This window comes from Lactuca virosa, chromosome 4 (assembly GCF_052849685.1).
Source record: "Lactuca virosa cultivar CGN04683 chromosome 4, Lactuca_virosa_CGN04683_v6, whole genome shotgun sequence".
NCBI lineage: Eukaryota > Viridiplantae > Streptophyta > Magnoliopsida > Asterales > Asteraceae > Lactuca > Lactuca virosa.
Window position 1 is genome coordinate 383,239,730 of NC_136429.1, and position 5,711 is coordinate 383,245,440.

Genomic DNA, 5,711 nt, shown 5'->3' on the forward strand with positions numbered 1-5,711 from the left:
GTGTTAATTCTGTGCGATTCATGTGGGTTCATGAGTTTATCTATTGCTATTGAAACTCCGTTATGTGAATCAAACTCAAAGCCCTGTGTAGGTCAACCCAAATTCTTAAACTATTAAAGATAGTTAACTCATTATCATTCAACCCTCAACCACCAAAACTAATAATCATTCGTTCTTAATTCTTGGCAGCGCGATGCCTCCTCGTCCAAACCTAATACCCAGGCCGGGCACGATACCACCACCACCTCCACCACCAACTTATGATCCGGCTATGGTCCTAGCTGCTATCACAGCAGCAGTAACCGCTGCCCTCTCGCAAATAAACTCCAACGGAAATGGAGGGACAGGAAGCAGCACGAATCATTTAAACCATGGCAGTGGTCATGGTCACGTAAGGGAATGTGCTTACAAGGAGTTCTCCAACGCAAAGCCAAAAACTTTTAATGGCACTGGGGGAGTCATTGCACTGATGCAATGGTTCGAAAAGACCGAAACGGTCTTTGAGATCTGCTCTTGCCAAGAAGCGAGCAAAGTCAAGTTCGCCGCTTGCACACTCACTGATCGAGCCCTCACCTGGTGGAAAAGCCATGTGAAGTCCGTGACTCTCACCGTCGCCAACGCCATAAGTTGGGAGGACTTAAAGGTCCTACTACTGGAGGAATACTGCCGAAGGGGCGAGATACAAAAGCTAGAGCAGGAGCTCTGGAATCTGAAGATGATTGGGTCTGACCTAGTCGCCTACACATCCAGGTTCAGCGACCTTGCTTCCTTGTGCCCTGCCATGGTCAACCCAGAACCAAAAAAGGTTGAGAGGTACATCTGGGGGTTGTCACCCCATATTCAAGGTCACGTCTTGGCCTCCAAGCCTATCACTTTCAACAGCGCTAAGCGCCTGCCTCAACGACTCATCGACTACGGGATCAAACAGAGTACTGTTGCAGCTACCGCCGACCCATCAAAGGAGGTACATGGTCAGGGAAGGCCTTGGAACAAAAGAAGGGGTCAAACCCTACAGGGGAACCCCAAGAAACAACAAGTGGTAGCGGCTCATGCAGTTACTGTTCCTCCCACCACTGCACCCACAAGTTCATACAATGGGAGATTTCCGAAGTGCAACAAATGCAACTTCCACCACCACGGTCCTTGCAGTGACTTCCAATGCACCAGGTGCAATAAGAAGGGGCATACGGTCCGCTTCTGCAAGGAGCCAGCCCAACAAGCCGCCCCCACTGCTAATGCCGGAGTAAGTCGCGCCTGCTTTGAGTGCGGAGCCACGGGGCACTACCGCAGGGACTGCCCGAAGGCAAACAACAGGAATACCGACGGAAAGGGCCGAGTGTTCGCAATGGGACAGGATGAAGCCGTTGCAGACCCCACTGTTGTTACGGGTACGTTTCTTCTCGATAACTCGTATGCATGCATTTTGTTTGATAGTGGAGAGGAGAGGAGTTTTGTGAGTCATAATTTTAAAGGCCTGCTGAAACAAACACCCCAATCATTAAGTGAACCATTTATAGTAGAAATGGCCAACAGTAAAACCGAGGGCACTAAGGAGATATACTTAAACTGTACCCTAACTCTAAACGGTAATCCCTTTCCAATCAGCCTCATGCCAGTCTCGATTAAGAGTTTCGATGTAATCATAGGCATGGACTGGCTGAGTTCTCATCGTGCGGACATTTTATGTTACGATAAGGCCGTTCGCCTTAATCTGCCAACCGGCAAAACCCTCATAATCTATGCCGACAAACCCAGTACCACTGTTCGTATTATCTCGTGTATCCAAGCTCAGAAGTGCCTACGCAAGGAATGTCACGCGTTTTTAGCACATGTCGTGGATGTGAAACGCGAAGTCCAGGACATCAAGAGCGTGCCTGACGTATGCGAGTTTCCCGATGTTTTTCCCGAAGATCTTCCAGGAATACCACCCGCGAGACAAGTCGAATTCAGAATTGATGTGATTCCCGGAGCTACCTCAGTAGCCAAAGCGCCCTATCGACTAGCCCCAGCGGAGATGCAGGACCTATCCAGCCAACTGAATGAGCTACTCAGCAAAGGATTCATCAGGCCGAGCTTCTCGCCTTGGGGAGCACCAGTGTTGTTTGTGAAAAAGAAGGATGGATCATTTAGGATGTGCATCGACTACCGAGAGCTCAACAAACCTACCATCAAGAACCGATATCCCCTACGACGAATCGACAACTTTTTCGACCAACTCCAAGGAGCAAACTACTTCTCCAAGATCGATCTGAGATCGGGATATCACCAGCTGCGAGTCCTGGAGAGTGATATTCCCAAGACGGCCTTCTGAACAAGATACGGGCATTACGAGTTTGTAGTGATGCCGTTTGGACTAACCAATGCCCCTACCGTGTTCATGGACTTAATGAATTGGGTATGTCGTCCATTCTTGGACAAATTTGTGATAGTATTGATAGATGACATACTCATTTATTCAAAGAGTAAAAAGGAGCATGGCCAACATCTGAGACAAGTCTTAGAGACATTACGAGCTGAGAGACTTTATGCGAAGTTCTCAAAATGCGAGTTTTGGATTAGGAAGGTGGACTTCCTAGGTCACGTGGTCAGCGAAGAAGGAATCCACATGGACCCATAAAAAATCAAGGCTATCGAAAATTGGTCTGCACCAACTACACCAACGGAGATTCGCCAATTTCTAGGCCTTGCTGGTTATTATTGAAGGTTCATTCAGAACTTCTCCAGCATCGCAAAGCCTCTTACCTCCCTAACTCAGAAAGGTGTGCCCTACAACTGGGGAGAAAAGCAAGATGTTGCATTTCAAACTCTGAAACGGGCCCTATGCAGTGCACCCATTCTTTCTCTTCCAGAGGGGATCGAAGATTTTGTGGTGTATTGCGATGCTTCGAATCAAGGGTTGGGCTGTGTGCTAATGCAGCGAGGAAAGGTTATTGCCTATGCCTCACGACAACTGAAAACACAAGAAGTCAACTACACCACTCATGACTTAGAACTTGGAGTTGTGGTCTTCGCTCTGAAAATCTGGAGGCACTACCTATACGGTACCAAGTGCACCATCTTCACAGACCACAAGAGCCTTCAACATATATTCGACCAAAAGGAGTTAAATATGAGACAACGACGTTGGGTCGAATTGTTCAACGACTATGAATGTGAGATTCGGTACCATCCGGGAAAGGCGAATGTAGTGACTGATGCCCTTAGTCGTAAGGAGTACTCTGGTCGAAGAGTGAAGTCATTAACCATGTCGATCCATTCGCATCTGTCAACACAAATTAAGGAAGCTCAAATAGAAGCCTTGAAACTCGAAAACATGACAGGTGAAACCTTAGAGGGATGGACAAGAATCTAGAGATCAGGAGCGACGGAGTGCGCTACCTCATGAACCGAATCTGGACACCAAAGTTTGGTGGGTTCAGAGAGATAGTTATGAACGAAGCACACAAGACTCCATACTCCGTACACCCAGGTTCAGATAAGATGTATCTGGATCTCAAACAACTCTACTGGTGGCCAAACATGAAAGCAGAAATTGCTACCTACGTGGGCAAGTGCTTGACTTGCGCCAAGATCAAAGTAGAACATCAGAAACCCTCAGGTCTACTCAATCAGCCCGAAATACCTGAGTGGAAGTGGGAGCAGATTTCCATGGACTTCATAACCAAACTACCCAAGACGCAGGGTGGTCACGATACCATTTCGGTGATCGTCGACAGGTTAACCAAATCTGCCCACTTCTTGCCTATCAAGGAGACCGATAAGACGGAGAAACTAACAAGAACCTACATCCGAGAGATCGTGCGACTTCATGGAGTACCAATATCCATCATCTCGGACCTAGACAGTAGATTCACTTCAAGGTTCTGGCAGACGCTGTAGAAAGCTTTGGGAACTAGGATTGACATGAGTACCACCTATCACCCACAAACTGACGGGCAGAGTGAGAGAACGATCCAAACCCTAGAAGACATGTTGCGAGCATGTGTAATCGACTTTGGTAAAGCGTGGGATGTTCACTTACCTTTAGTCGAGTTCTCTTATAACAACAGTTATCATACTAGTATCAAGACTGCTCCATTTGAAGCCCTTTACGGCCGTAAGTGCAGATCACCTCTGTGCTGGGCGGAAGTAGGCGACATGCAGTTGGCAAAAGGTCTAGTCCCTGATAGCACTCTCACTGGTCCGGAGATCATTAGAGAAACAACTGAAAAGATCGTTCAAATTCGAGAACGTCTGAAAGCCTCGATGGATAGGCAAAAGAGCTATGCCGACAAAAGACGAAAACCCTTGGAATTTCAGGTTGGTGACCGCGTTCTACTGAAGGTCTCACCCTGGAAGGGCATGATACGCTTTGGGAAGCGTGGAAAATTAAATCCAAGGTACATTGGACCCTTCGAAATTACTTCAAGGATTGGTCCAGTGGCTTATAGACTTCAACTTCCGATCGAACTTAACAAAGTACATCCAGTGTTTCACATATCTAACCTGAAAAAGTGTTTGTCCGACGAAACTCAGGTGATTCCACTCGACGAAATCGAACTTAACGAAAATCTTAACTTTGTGGAAGAACCCGTCGAGTCATGGATAGGGAAATCAAACGAACTAAACAGAGTCGCATACCAATAGTGAAGGTCCGCTGGAATGTTAAGCGGGGACCTGAATTCACATGGGAGCGAGAAGATCAGATACAACAGAAGTATCCGCATCTTTTCCCTAGTCCCTAAACTTTTATTTTATAATTAATTTCGGGACGAAATTCCCTCTAACTGGGGGATGATGTACCAACCCGATATTTCAGGTCAATGTATTGACTAAAAGTCAAATGTGGTAATCCCTTTTTGAATTAATTGAATATCATCAAAAATGAAATGTCTGAAAGTCTCACTTTGAGTGTACTAAGTGGTAGATATCGTATCAAGATTTCCAAAAACATAAAGAACATTAAAATCCGAGTTATAACGAAGGAGTTATGACCAATCGAAGATCCGCAACAAAACCGTCAAAACACTGTTAAGCGTAAAATACGAAATTCCGATAAAATACTTTTTATCCTTAAGTATCTAAATGAAAGTCGTAGATATCATTAAACCGTAAACATACATAAAAAGAACGCCCAAATCTGACTTCGTATGAGGAAGTTATGAATTTTCGAAGTTTCTGACCTAGCAGTAGACAGCTAAAAACTCGAAATAGAGATCGAGCGGTCTTTAGCCGACACAACCTAAACGAAAGTTGAAGACCCCGACAATAGGAGTACAACAGTAAAAAGTCTGACGAAAATGGACACCCGATGAAGGAGCTATGGAATTTAAACAAACTTTTCCAGGTCCGGCCAGTTAAAAATAATATAATAAAAATAAAGTCAAAATTAGCCGACGGAGTCTAAACGAAAAGTTGTAGAGCCTTTTCACACCTACGCGTGCATATAAATAACGTTGAAATCGGAGCTCGTACGCGAAAGTTTCAAATTTTACAAGTTCGGGACACAAAACCCGAGGCTGACTCAGCCTCACGACGTGAGGGAAACAGACTCACGACGTGAGTCTGTGGCTGATGGGTTCCAGAGCCTATCAACGAGTTGTCAAGTCTACAAGAGGAGACCTGGTCGAGCTCACGACGTGAGCCACCCATGCTCATGACGTGAATACACCCTATAAATAGAAGCCGATGGTTTCGGGTTTAGGTGCTCATTTCTTCTCTTTCTCGTGCCG